The sequence below is a fragment of the Palaemon carinicauda genome, chromosome 4 (assembly GCF_036898095.1).
Source record: "Palaemon carinicauda isolate YSFRI2023 chromosome 4, ASM3689809v2, whole genome shotgun sequence".
In the NCBI taxonomy this organism is placed as follows: Eukaryota; Metazoa; Arthropoda; class Malacostraca; order Decapoda; family Palaemonidae; genus Palaemon; species Palaemon carinicauda.
The window spans coordinates 67,812,540-67,827,028 of record NC_090728.1 but is presented as its reverse complement, the minus strand read 5'-3'; the positions used below and the strand labels follow the sequence as shown (position 1 = coordinate 67,827,028).

Sequence of the window (14,489 nt, the reverse complement as noted above, 5' to 3'; positions counted from 1 at the left end):
TTTTTCATTTTCTTTCGACTGTAAAATCTTTTGTTCTGCATTTTCTATCTTACATTTTATTTCCCTCATTTTCCACACATTTTTTTCTTTTGCAAGATTTTTCTTCCACTTTCTAATTTTCTGAAATAAGATCCTTCTGTCTCTTGGTATGCACGTCTTTTGTTTATTGTTTTTTTTCGGTACATATTTTTCAACAATTTTCTCCAGTATTTTGTACAGTATGTCCGTATTTACCTGTATATTATCACTTACAAATAAATTTTTCCATTCTTTATTCAGTTCTTCATTTATTTCTGACCATTTTATATTCTTTCTGTAAAAATTATATTTTCCATATCCTTCCCAAAGTTTTGTGCTTTTATTAATTCTGCGATCACTTACTTTGGAATGGACTATAAATTCTATGACATTGTGGTCTGAAATTCCCGTGTTTTACACTATTATTTCTTTAACATAATTCACCTCATTCACAAATACTAGATCTAGGACATTTTCCTTTCTTGTTGGAATGTGGTTTATTTGTTGCATATTATGTTCTAATAGCATATCTTGAAGCTTTTCAAATTGCCTCTTATCTTCTGCGCTACTATTACTCTCTTTTTTATATGTATACATACAACCACTTTCTTTTATCCGTTCCGTCCAATCCACGAAAGGAAAGTTAAAATCTCTGGATAGGAGTATATTCCAGTCTTTATGGTTTCTACATATATCATCTATTTTTTCTATTATTATGTCAAACTCCTTAGTGTTTGGGGGTCTGTAAACTACAATATTCACTAGTTTTTCAAATTCAAATTCTACCGCAATCAATTCACCTTCTGTGTTGCTGTATTTTTCACAGACTTTTCCTTGATTTATGTCTCTTCCATATATTGCGGTTCCCCCTTGATTCCTATTTTTTCTGTCTGATCTATAAGTTTGGAAACCCTTTATCTGGTCATCACTGCCAGTCTCTTGGGAATACCATGTTTCACTTATATTTAATATATCTATTTTTTCAATTTGGGTTAGTTCTTTTAAGAACTCTATTTTCCTTTTAGAGTTACTCGTGACTAAACCCTGTGCATTCATCACTATTATGGTTTGTGTTTCATCCCCATTATTTAATATTGGTAATAATATGGATTCTCCCATGCTTCCTTCCTGTTCTGATATGATGTTCTTTTCTTCATTTCCCGGAATTCTGCCATTAAAAAATCCAACTTTTCTATTATATTTGCTCTTTTGCCTTCATATTTATTTTTGTGTGTATACCTGCAATTATCCCCATATCTGCACCAACCCCTGGCATTATAGATGCATTCTTTGTAGTTGGGCTCTAAATGTGCAGATTTGGGTTGAAAGGCCTCATATCTTGGGGCTCTTGGTTCATAGCGCAGTATATACACAGCCTGCTTTTTTGTTTCTTTTTTTGTTTCTTTTTTGCTTTCATTTTTCTTTTCAGTTTGCTGAGTTTTCTTACTTTCATTCATGGTTGCAGGATGCATATATCGACATTTTTTGTTGAAACTGCATCCTTTTCCTTCTTTTAGGTTTTTGCATATTTTTGGATGGAGATCTCTGCATTCGTCTCCATATCCGTCTAAATACGCACATTTACCATATATTTCATAATTATGGCATATCTTTGGATGCATGTAGTAGCATCTTTCGCCAATTCTGCAATTCCCTCTTTTCAGCATATTGCAGACTATATCCTGCTTTTCTTTTTTTCTTGTTCTTGCTCTTCCCTAAAGTTATGTAGGTCCGGGTAGAGTCTCTTGGGTCTATTATTTGTTTCCATTTGGTAATTTATTTCTTCATAAGTATGTTGTTGGATGGCATCATAAGTTATATCAATGATTTCCTCTGCATCCTTACACATATCCTGTTCATTGCTCTCTTCTTCTTTTTCTTCTTCTTCTTCTTCTTCTGTTTCTTCTTCTTCCTCTTCTTTATCTTCAACTATTTGCAGATTTAGTCTCGACTTAATTATATTTTCTATCCAGACTAAGCATGTTGAGCAGAATTCTTTTGTGTCTTTATTTTTATTTTTTGCTGTATTTCAGCACATGTGGGGTGTGTTGAAACATGACAGGCATCACATTTTCTAATCAATTGTTGAGGATTATTAATGGAATACCATATCTTACATGTATTACACCATTTTGGCATTCTTTTTCCCAATGCATCAATCAGCATACTGTATTCACCATATTGGACTTCTTATTGTTCTTTGATGGAATGTATTGATTGATGTAGACTTTCTTTATAAGTCTCTTTATCACTTGGATCTTCTTTGGAATTTCTTCTATTATTTTGCTGATGTTTTGCGCAGATTTGCTCCAGTTTATTGGATCGTATTGTTTCAATATGTCTGCGAATATTTTTCCGTCACACTGGTTGGCGTTACTAGTGACCTCTGTTATCAGACGGTCGAGCTCCTGTTTCGCCAACTCATGGAATTTACTTTTGCTGAGTCCAGCGATGTCTCTCCAAGCCTTGCCCGTGTTGTACATAGCCATCTTGATTAGATTTTTAGTAATTCACAAGATAACTATTCTATGCCGACGTTTTATCCCACTTCTCGCACCTCAAACTAATCACTGACTATTCACAAAAACTTGTAGCCATATTGCACTCGATAGCCTTTTGTTATCCGTGTTAAATCGAGATATTTATAGGGTCGCAAAAGTGTAATCACTCACCGGCACACAGATACAATACTGAGAGAGAGAGAGAGAGAGAGAGAGAGAGAGAGAGAGAGAGAGAGAGAGAGAGAGAGAGAGAGAGAGAGAGAGAGAGAGAGAGTTGTTTTACGTACGTACAGTAAATGTAAATTTTAAATAAAAAAATATGATAGGTTATAACATGTATATTCAGACTTTTAAAACCTTCCCTTTAACTTAATGCATACTAAACTAAAACAGGCACAAATATTAAAATGTTAGAATATTAAAGTAAAAAATAAAGATTGTTACTGTACTCACCACGAAAGAAGTTGAAGAAAAACTTTAATGATGATGGCGATGAATTTGCTGCACAGTAGAAATGATGATGATGAAGCTGATGATGTCTTCTACTGTGCAGCCAATGATAGTATTTTACGTCTCTTCAGACGGAGGTGTCTTTTCCTGGGACACCTCTTCAACTTCTTCCTGGGACACTTCTTCAATTTCTTCCGAAGGCGTACTAGCAGGAGGAACTGGCTCTTTTTTGTGAGGCTGGAAGAACATTGTGATCGGAAGTTACTGCCGCTGCTTCTTTTTTCGCTCGAAGAGCATCCTGTAGGGAGTTATGTCGTCATTGATCTTGTTGCAGAATTGCATAGACCGAACCATATCCTCGTCCCACTCTTGCGACATTTCTTTCAACTCCTTTGCATGGTTGCAGAACTTGGCAAGCCATTCTAATGTTAAGCCCGTTTCTTCGACATTTTCTTGGGTCTCTTCCTGCGTTTCACTCTCTTCTTCACTGGCCGATTTCGTCAGGTCTTCTAGGTCTGCGTCAGTTAGCGGCTGGGAATGGCAGTCCAACAACTCGTCGACGTCTTTAGTTGTCATGTCGCCAAACCCGTCACCTCCAATTATCGCAGCCAACTGCACAGATTTGCGCATTGCAGAGTGTTGAATTTCAGACGGTGTAAATCCCTCGTCGTCGTAAACAATCTGGGGCCACAACTTCTTCCAGCTTGCATTAATGGTTGCAGGTTTCATTTCTTGCAGTGCCTTCTGAATGTTCTGCAGGCACGTGGCTATTGTGTACTTTCGCCAGTACGCCTTCAAATTGAAATTTTCATCTTCATCTTCTTGGGCAGCATCCACACGCAACGAGGTCCGCTAAGGTATTCTTCGTGTAGAGGGCCTTGAATGCCCTGATAACCCCCTGGTCCATCGGTTGAATTAATGACGTGGTGTTGGGTGGCAGGAACTCAACTTGAATGCCCTCATGCGACAGGTCAGTTGCGTGTCCACCAGCGTTATCCATAAGGAGAAGGATCTTGAATGGCAAGCCCTTCTCTAAGAGATATTTGCTGACTTGCGGGATAAAACACTGGTGGAACCAGTTGGAGGTCAGCATCTTCGTAATCCATGCTTTTTGATTATGCATCCAGTACACGGGAAGGAGATTCTTATTTTTATTTTTCAAAGCGCGAGGACTTTTCGACTTGTAAATAAGCCCCGGCTTTAGCAAAAATCCAGCAGCATTGCCACACATCACGAGGGTTACGCGATCTTTGAACGCTTTAAAGCCAGAGGCTTTGGCTTCTTCTTTGAACAGGAAAGTTTGCGACGGCATTCTCTTCCAAGATAAGCCGGTCTCATCCATATTAAACACTTGTTCCGGCTTGTATCCACCTTCAACGATAATGTTCTTGAACGTCTCGTTCGCGTAAGTTTCAGCAGCGGCAGTGTCAGCGGAAGCAGCCTCGCCATGCAGGGAAACGCTTTTCAGGCCGAAGCGTTTCTGAAACTTCGCGAACCATCCTTTGCTGGCGGAAAAACATTGTTTCTTAGGCTGGGAATCAGTGGATGTCCCTGGTTGAGGTTCATCTACATCGTCATCTTCTGCATGGTCGCCATCGTCGTCTTGAGGTTCCTTTGCCGCAAAATTCTCATACAAGCTCAAAGCCTTGGTTCGGATGGTGTTCGTATCCAAGTCTATGTTCTTCTTCCGGCAGTCGGCAATCCACACTGCTAAAGCACCTTCCATGCGTACGTTCGTTTTATTACGCGTGGTAACGACTCGCTTCGCTGATCTGCTAAAGGTGATGGTAGCCGTCTTTCTAATGTTCGCCTCGTCCTTCTTGATGTAGCGAACGGTGGATTCGTTCACTCCAAAATGGCGGGCTGCGGCCGCATAACTTCTGCCTTCTTTTAACATATCGAGAAGCGTCACCTTCTCAGCAATCGTCATCATCTTTCGTTGGCGTTTAGGCTCACTACCAGCCTTAGTAGAAGCAGAATGCTTGGGAGCCATTGTACAGTAGGGTTTAACAGAAAGTTCAACAAAAATTTCAACTTAAAACAGTCACGCACAGCACAGATTAAAGTTCACAATAACGAAGCAGCATCTACCTGGCGAGAGAGCGGCGAACGAAGTGGCCGCGAAAAGATGCTGGAGGTTGGAGAAGCGGTCAAAACACCAATCACAGGCTAGATTACAAAACTTGGGTTCTGATTCGTCATCTATTAGCGCTTGAACCAATCACAATCCGTCTTATATGCTACGTAGTAGTTACCAATTCAAAGTACAAGGTACCCTATGTATCTCTCGTAGGCTTATTCGAGATGTTATCTTTGCAACAAAGAATATTATTGGATGCAGTACTACGTACGTATACATACAAAAGATTCATGGAAAAGATGCACATCCATTTCATTTGTAGTACAGTAGTAGCCATCAGCAGCCTTACACCATTCTATTACGGTATGACTGCATCTGATTTGCGTTTCATGTTCGATTTAATTTTACTACGTACTGTATACAGTACTGAATTATCGTATGATCACATTCTCTTTTCGTGTTTTATTTATTTCTCTGCTGAATTATATGTCATATGTAATGCAATGAACAATCAGTAAGAGCAGATTTTACTAATTACAGTATTAACGGAATTACAGGTAATGAAATATCGTATTTGGGGTCTTCATATATCGCGGTATTTTTGAAATTTCCGGAAAATCCGCGATATGGTTATGTATATGGGTTATGAAAAAAATCCGCGAAGTGGTGAATCCGCGATGGTCGAACCGCAAAGTAGCGAGGGCTCACTGTATTTACATTGGGTTTACCTTTTAGCGTAGCTGAAATGGCGAGCCATTAGAATTTAACGAGGGTGTATTACCCCCGTGCTAGTTAACAGGGGGGTAGGGGAGTGGTAGCTAGCTACCCCTCGCCCCCCTCTCACACCGGTGAACTGCTTCACTTTCACTTTTGGCTCGGACATGGACAAACGTCTCTGTGTTTGTCCTCGCTTGGCAGCCATTGTTTGTTTTATCTTTACTTAATCACTTACTTTTCTTTTACTCAATTTATATGTAAAAATTTTTCCTTGTTTATGTATATATTTGAGTATAGAATTCAGTAAGTTTCCTTTTCAGAGTTGTGCTTGTGTGTGTAGTGTACGATATCTCCGTGGAGCCCTCGGCAGTTAGGCCACCATGGTGTAATTTTATGGGTCGCGATTGAGTTTGACTTCGGTCTTTCTCTCTCTCTCTCTCTTTGAGGTCGTTCACCCTTTTACTACGTTACTTTTACTTCGCCTTAGTAGCTTCCTTCCCGTGTGGGGGGGTTGCTACGCTGTACGTTTTGTCTCAATTAGTTTATGAATCTAATTGTATTTGTTGATTTTTTCAGCTTTGTAGAACGATTCCTTTCGGGGTTTTCGTTCTTTCTTTAGTGTTCATTCATTTTTAAATTACATAATTACATAGTTACATAATTATAATTGTTATAATTCTGTGCTGGTTACAGCTCTCCTTCCGTGAGTGTAAGTGGTTGTGAGGGCACGTGCCTGTTGTGTAATTCTTGTGTTCCTTTCCCTCGGGATTCCTCTTCTTAGCCTTCCCGGGGGAATGAATGTTAACTAATGATTTTTGTTTTATTTTTCACAGTTACCGATCTAGTTCGTTTCTGTAATGTGACAACGGAGTGAGCTGTCTTGTTGGGCCTGGGGATTCGGCTGTTGCTGCCTCCCCTATAGATCTTTGTCAGGGGCGTGTCTCCTTCTCCTGGAAGTACTCCCGTGACGATTGACAGCTCTCCAGTTCATTTTAGAACACTCAGGAGGCTCGCCTCCTTGGGTGGGTAACTTTACTTCCGAGGGAAGTTTTGCTGTCCAGGCTTGAGTTTTTCCCCTTTGGGATGTTCTTCTCTTGCCTTTTTTTTCGTGCGACTATGCTCTTGGTGCTGAGCGGTCGCACTTGCAGTTACGCTCAAGGGGCTGGGCAACTGCAGGAGGATAATTCAGTATACAGTACGTAGTAAAATTAAATCGAACATGAAACGCAAATCAGATGCAGTCATACCATATTAGAATGGGGTAAGGCTGCTGATGGCTACTACTGTACTACAAATGTAATGGATGTGCATCTTTTCCATGAATCTTTTGTATGTATACGTACGTAGTACTGCATCCAATAATTTTCTTTGTTGCAAAAATCACATCTCGAATAAGCCTATGAGAGAGAGAGAGAGAGAGAGAGAGAGAGAGAGAGATTGACACATAGAATGAGAAATGAAACAAAAACAGTGATGAGAGAGAGAGAGAGAGAGAGAGATATCCAATAAAACACACAATAGGACAAGAAACAAAAACAGTGATGAAAGAGAGAGAGAGGGACATATCCTACAACAAAACAAGCGTAAAATAGCGTACGTAAAGCTGTACTGTATACGTAGGGTACCTTGTACTTTGAATTGGTAACTACTACGTAGCATATAAGACGGATTGTGATTGGTTCAAGCGCTGATAGATGACGAATCAGAACCCAAGTTTTGTAATCTAGCCCGTGATTGGTGTTTTGACCGCTTCTCCAACCTCCAGCATCTTTTCGCGGCCACTTCGTTCGCCGCTCTCTCGCCGGGTAGATACTATCTAGACAAGATAATGGAAAATTTACTCTTTCTAAACCACCTTCTAATGCTAACACTATGCATCCTACTTTAGATTTTGTGCTTATCGGCACAAAGGCAGAACCCACTCCCTCTGAATCTGCTACACTTCGGATGAACAGCACAAGGCGTTATCTCGGGTAGCCCCCCAGATGCTGAAGCCTTGATGAGGATGCGGTGTTTAGGGATTAGTAGCTGGGCTCTGATGAATGGTGGGAACTGCTTTCCACACTGGACCTTGGTGCCCAATTGTTGATCCAATTAAATTAGTCAGCACTTTCTCTCTTTCTTTTGGCTTTTTCTTTTAATTCTCCCATCTCTTCCTCTTGGGCAGGAACTTGTTGACGACTTTGGTTTGACTGCTTCTGTGGATTTGGCGCAAGGTGCGATGGATGGCAAACCATCTCAACCTGTACAAATTTAGATGTCATCACCCCCTGGCAGACCCCATTGGGTGCAGACGTAGTCTGTTAAGAGTCGGGCTCCAGTGATTCAATTATAAGTCGCCCATATTTGCGGGTAATGGGTGACGCCAGACATTGTAGTCGTTGGTGGGAGGGGTTAACTACCCCCACTGACCAGTATACACCCACCTAAAGAGAGGCAGCTCTCTCTAATAGAGGACTGGTCCCTGCTGAAGCCTCTTCTTGTGTTAGGCCACATGAGATAGGAGGACTGACATTCTCCGATAAGAGGTGGATAACCCAGCTTGCTTCTTCGATACAAACAAACCTCTCTGTTGACAACCTGGAAACTGTAAAGGACCATTCTACGGATGCTCAAAAATACAGGTAATTCGGATGACAAAAGGAAATTGCGAATCCTTCATGTTACCCAAATCCCAATAGATACTAATTATGATGAGCTAATTAAAGCATTTAAGACTTATGAAATGTTATTGGAGGTAAGAATGAAACTTCAAGGTGATAAATGGGATTCATGGGTATCTTATAATAGTCATGATGAAGCATTTATTTCCATAAGTAATATTATGGCTTTGCGTGATAAGGTATCAACAGACTCGGACGTATACATGCCTTCCAACTGGTGTGAAAAAGAAAGCCAAAACCACCAATGTGGCTTGTTGCGAAGCCTAAAGGGAGTACAGGGAATTATTTTGAAATTTATAAATTTATACAGAAAAAAATAGGAACCATTGCTTCGGGTGAAATAACCTGCTTTGGGAAAAATAAATTCCTCATCCATGCCAAATCATCTACATAGTCTGTCATATTATTTAACCTAAAAACAAGTAGTGACAATATTGAAATGGATGTCAAACCCCTCTTAAATTTTAGTAATGGAAGGGAAGTAGTTTTCAATAAAGATCTGTATTAATTTACAGAAGAGGAGATACTGTCCATGTGTCCACTTAACAGTATGGATGGTTCATAAAGTTCCTGGAATATTGATGATTATCCATACTTTCCAGGATGCTGGTATACCCTTCCATATTGTTATTGAGAATAAAAGGATTAGTGTTTTACCTTTTCAAACAGAAGCCACTACAGTGTTTCAGCTGTTTCAAAACTTTGTAAAAAAGAAAATCTCTGTAGCATTTGCTCCAAATGTAAAAAAGAATGTCTGTAGCATTTGCTCCAAACCTTACCATGGCTAGGTATTTGAACTGCAGCTCAAATCATATATCCACCGATAGGAGCTGCGAGCTATATAGGTTGGAAGAAGCTGCTCTTAACAAATCTAGTGGGGAACACATAAGTATAGGCCATAGGGCATACCAAAAGACTACTGAATAAACAAAATTTATGCAAAGGCATTGAAATCTGAAGGAAATTTACCACAGGAGACATCAAACACATCTAGTATTGCCACCAGTAGTTCTAACAAAAGAAATACAACATTTAATGATAAAGTACTGCATGAGGAGGTAAGCATATTGCCTTCTGAGTCTTAGTCATGGTGTATTAACTCTGGGGTATTGCCCACCTGTGTACGACCTTTGTCCCCCATCACCAACAATAGTAATAACCTCTCTTGAGCCATGTCCTTGCCTGATTTGATGGAGGTTCCACTGAAAACCAAGCTACCAGATGCACCTGTATTGGGGAAGGTGCAAAAACTTGGTAGTTCACCACCTATTAACCGGAAGAGAGAGAGACCTCCATCTCTCTCACCCCCTTCCATAAGAAACATCAGTTATGACATCAAATAAATGTGATGGTTTGTCTGTTGATGTTTCTGATCTGCCAGAAGACAGTTTGAATAAATCAGAAATTCAAATTGAGGTCCACCATCCCCCACAACAATTAGATCAAAAGGACAAAAATAAAAACAGATGCAAAACCCAATCTATCAAGACCCTCTCTTATAAAACCATGTGGAACTATTGTTTATCAAAAATTGCTAATGGAAAGGCTTCTTCCCAGATACAGAGTGGATGATTCCATGTTTTTTGGTCTCGATTGTATGGGCAGGTTTAGCTTACACCTGCACCTTATATCTGTTTTAGTGCTATCCCACTGGTAGGGTATGGAGTGAACCATCTGGGAAGTATACTCTCGCTGTGCTAATAGCAAAGAGTAAAAATTTTCTTTCTAACTTATACTTTCTTAATATTCTCAAGCAAGTAAACCAAACAAAGAAAACATTACCCCTGCATGTGAATTCTTGCAATAACGACTCCTCATCCCTTGGATCTGCTGCCAACCCTCCCCCTCCCGGGTACAATTGATGCCCCCAGGCAATTAATTAGAACAAACTTCTATTAACCCAGGAATTAAAAAGGAAAATCGTCCAATATTCACAAATCAAGTAATTTTGGCATCACAGGAAAACTGTGAATCCTTTGTTACCCAAATTCCATTAGACTGATTATGATGTGCTATAAAAAGCATTTGAATGCTACGGTTTAATCAAACAAATTAGAATTGGACTTGAAGATGACACATGGGATTCTTGGATATCCTTTAATAATCATGATGAAGCATTTATAATGCCATATGTGATGTTATAAATATGAAAATTAATAACTTGAATATCAATGGTATGGTGATTTGTGTGATGGGGTATCAAAAGGATTTAGATTTGTACAAACCAGCATACTTGATTGATAATGTAGAGGTAGTCATGCTTTCAGAGAGAGCTAAAACCCCCAATTTGGCTCTCTCTCTCTCTCTCTCTCTCTCTCTCTCTCTCTGTGTGTGTGTGTGTGTGTGTGAAAGATGTCTAAAATAACCCTGGTTTTCGATATTATCTGAACTTTGTTTAGTAAATTTTATACTTTTTTATTATCAATTCAAGATTTATATATTAACAAGAGCAATTACCAATTATTTATATTTTGGTTTTATTGGCTGCTGTTTTCAAGGTCACAACGGTATCACGATTATGCTCACTTATTATCAACAGATTACTGTTGATATAATCTTGCTCCTTATCAACTAATCCATAAAGAAAAGAAGAGCACAGTTCAACGAACTCTCGACCAGTTTCTTATTTTAATGCATCTCGAACAACAACAACAGACCTATCAGCTGTTGACTCTGTCGAACCACAGCCATCTACGTACGCGATGTAAACAAACATGGTGAATGTTAATATTGGTAAATTTTAACAACTAAGTTTGTACTATCAAAGTAATTCTAATTCTAATCTTACCAAACTTTATTATATCTAAGGGCAAACACTCTCTCTCTCTCTCTCTCTCTCTCTCTCTCTCTCTCTCAACACATCGCTTGATTTCATCAGCAGATCTATATATGTACTGAAAGATGTCTAAAATAACACAGGTTTTTTATTTTATCTGAACTTTCTTTAATGATTTTTATACTTTGTATTATCAATTCAAGATATACTCCAACAACAGCTGTATTATCAATTCAAGATATACTCCAACAACAGCAATTACCAATTTTTTATATTTTTTTTTTATTGTTTATTGTCAGGTTTTTTTAAGGTCACGGCAGTATCACAACTATGTTCACATATTAACAAATTATTGTTTATATAATTTGCTCCCTATTAACTAATCCTTGAAGAAAAGAACACAGTTCAACGAACTCTCAACCAGTTTCTTATTAAAATGCATATCAAACAACAAGAAGAGACGAATCAGCTGTTAACGCTGACGATCCTCAGCCATCCACGTACGTGGTGTAAGCAAACCTAGTGAATGCTAATATTGTTAAATTTAACAATAAGTTTGTACTATCTCAAAGTGATTGTAATGCATTAATTTGTTATTTAACCTTACCAAACTTTTTATTTAATCTTAAGGCAAACCACATTCACAAATAAGAAGGAGCACACTGTAAGCATGCTAAATTACAGTAATACCTTGAGATACGTGCTTAATGCGTTCCGGGACCTGAGCTCGTATATCAATTTGCTCGTATCTTGGATCAATTTTTCCCATGTAAAATAACTAAAAATAAAATTAATCCGTTCCCACCCTCTAAAAAAACACCTAAAATCAGTACTGTATATTCAAGTGGAAAAACATGTTTTTAATTGTTCTAATTCACAACCTATGCTGGTTATGATCTGCAATAAAATGTGACATTGTGGAGTTCTTACCTTCGAGACAGATGGTAGCTGCTAATGGCGGTGTGTTAGAAGGAGGAGGTAGAGATAAAGGGGAGGAGAGAGACATGACGGCAACACGTTCGGTACGCTACACTTTTGTAATACTACGTAACATAACTTAAACTTTAAATTTAACTTAAATTAAATTAGCTTACTGTAGACACACTTAAAAATAAATGTTAATCTTAAGTTACACTAAACTTGAATTCTCATTTTGTTTTCATTTTAATTTTTTCACTTTTTTTCTTCTGGCTTGGCTCTATTTGTCTCTCTTTTCGACTCACTTTCACCTTCACTTTTTGCCGGCCTTTTTAAAAGGAACCTATCTTGGGATGTTTGCTTTTGTCTCCTCTTCAAAATGTTACGAAAATGACGCGCACAAGTGTCGTCATAAAAGGCTAACGCATGACCACACACCAATTTTTCCCGGTGCCTCTTTACCATGAAATAAGAAAACTCCTGCCACTTCGCTAACGTGTCTCTGATTTCCTTCGTAGAAAGGCCGTCCTCCTCTTCCACCACCTCAACACCTCCGAATGTTGCATCTCCTGGAGCTCGATCAAATCGTGTGTCGTGAGCTCTTCCCGATGCTTTTCGACAAGGTCGTTCACGTCTGCCTCATCTACCTCCGGCCCCATGGACTTTCCAAGAGACACGATTTCATCCACCGCAATAGGTTTGGGTTTATCAGGGTCTGGGGTATCGAACCCTTCAAAGTCTCTCTCAGCGGTGGAAGCTGGCCACAATTTTTTTCATGCTGAATTAAGAGTTCTTCATGTTACACCCTGCCATGTATCGTCAATGATTTTTAAGCAATTGATGATATTGAAATGTTCCTTCCAAAATTCACGAAGGGTGAGATTGGTGTTGTCTTTGACATCGAAACATTTCTTGAACAAATGCTTCGTGTGCAGTTTTTTAAAGTTGGAAATTACTTGTTGTTCCATTGGCAAGGACCTTAATGAATCTGTACTCGCCAAGAAGTAGTCCTCGAGACCAGTGCGGAGACCAGGGGCATTGTCAAGTACCAGGAGACATTTCATTGGCTGTCTTTTCTCGGCCAAATATATTTTGACTGCCGGATCAAAGCACAGATTAACCCATCCTGTGAAGAAATGCTGCGTAACCCAAGCCTTAGCATTAGCACGCCACATCACTTGCAGTTTTTCTTTCAAGATCCTTTGGCTCTTGAAAGCACGTGAATTTTCTGAGTGGTACACCAGCAGTGGCTGGACCTTACAGTCACCGCTGGCATTGGCACACCAGGCTGGAGTTAACCGGTCCTTCATGGGTTTATGGCCCAGTATTACCTTCTCCTCTGCCGTGATGAATGTCCTCCTGGGCATCATCCAGAAAAGGCCAGTTCTATCGCAGTTGAACACTTGGTGGGGGATGTATCCTTGTTCTGCGATACCCGAGGCAAAGGTTTTGATGTAGTGCAGCGGGGCTTTCGAGTCGGAACTTGCTGCATCCCCATGCCTCACAACCGAGTGTATCCCAGTCCCTTCTTTTAAATTATCCAACCAGCCACGACTGGTTTTGAAGGTTTCCGCTGGGTCAAAGTCTCCCCTCTCTCAGTTGCTAGCTTTCTTTTCAAGTCATCGTAGATTCCGATGGCTTTTCACAGATGATCGTCTCTGTCATGCTATCTCCTGCCAACTGTTTCTCCTTTATCCATATTAATAGAAGCCTCTCCATCTCGTCATGAATATCATTGCGCAGCTTGGAAAGGATGGTTAGTTCCTTGGAAGGCTTGGTGCTATTTATAGCATCCTTCTGCCTGAGGATGGTACATATTGTTGTCACTCGTACACCACTTATATGTTTTTCAATTATTTCATGCTTTGTCTCGATTGTCATCATACGCTTTTTCTTTTCACTACTCTTGTTTGCACTCACTTGCTTTGGACCCATTGCTTATTCACTTAATCCTGTACTGATTAACTCTCAAAAAACAAAAAAAAAAATGCAAACACCACGGCCGATGCTCAGAGATAACTTTACGCGACGGACATCCGACAGGAAAGAGCGAGCGATGCTGTTCTCGTGAGCAGCCTCTCTTATACTCTGCCACCTAGTGGCCGCTTAGGGAACCGTCTCGTATCCTCGTATCTTGAATTTGTCTCATATCTCGGGGCAAAAATTTGCTTGAAACTTTCCTCGTATCTCAAATTTCTTGTATGTTGGGACACTCGTATGTCGAGGTATTACTGTATAAGCATCTACCATACAAATAAAGTATGTATAATCATTTATTCATAAAATTAGAATAATTATTTCCAGTAATACATTAAAAACGGAAATTTATTTGTTTGTAACCTTAACTAGATTCTTATTAATCATAT

The 14,489-nt window shown here is 39.4% G+C and overlaps 1 protein-coding gene across 2 annotated transcripts in view; it reads left to right on the top strand.

Moving 5' to 3' along the window:
- Dhx15 (DEAH-box helicase 15) overlaps positions 1 to 14,489 on the top strand; it is a 251,776-nt gene that overhangs the window by 236,129 nt on the left and 1,158 nt on the right. The gene's annotated exons all lie outside the window — the stretch shown is intronic.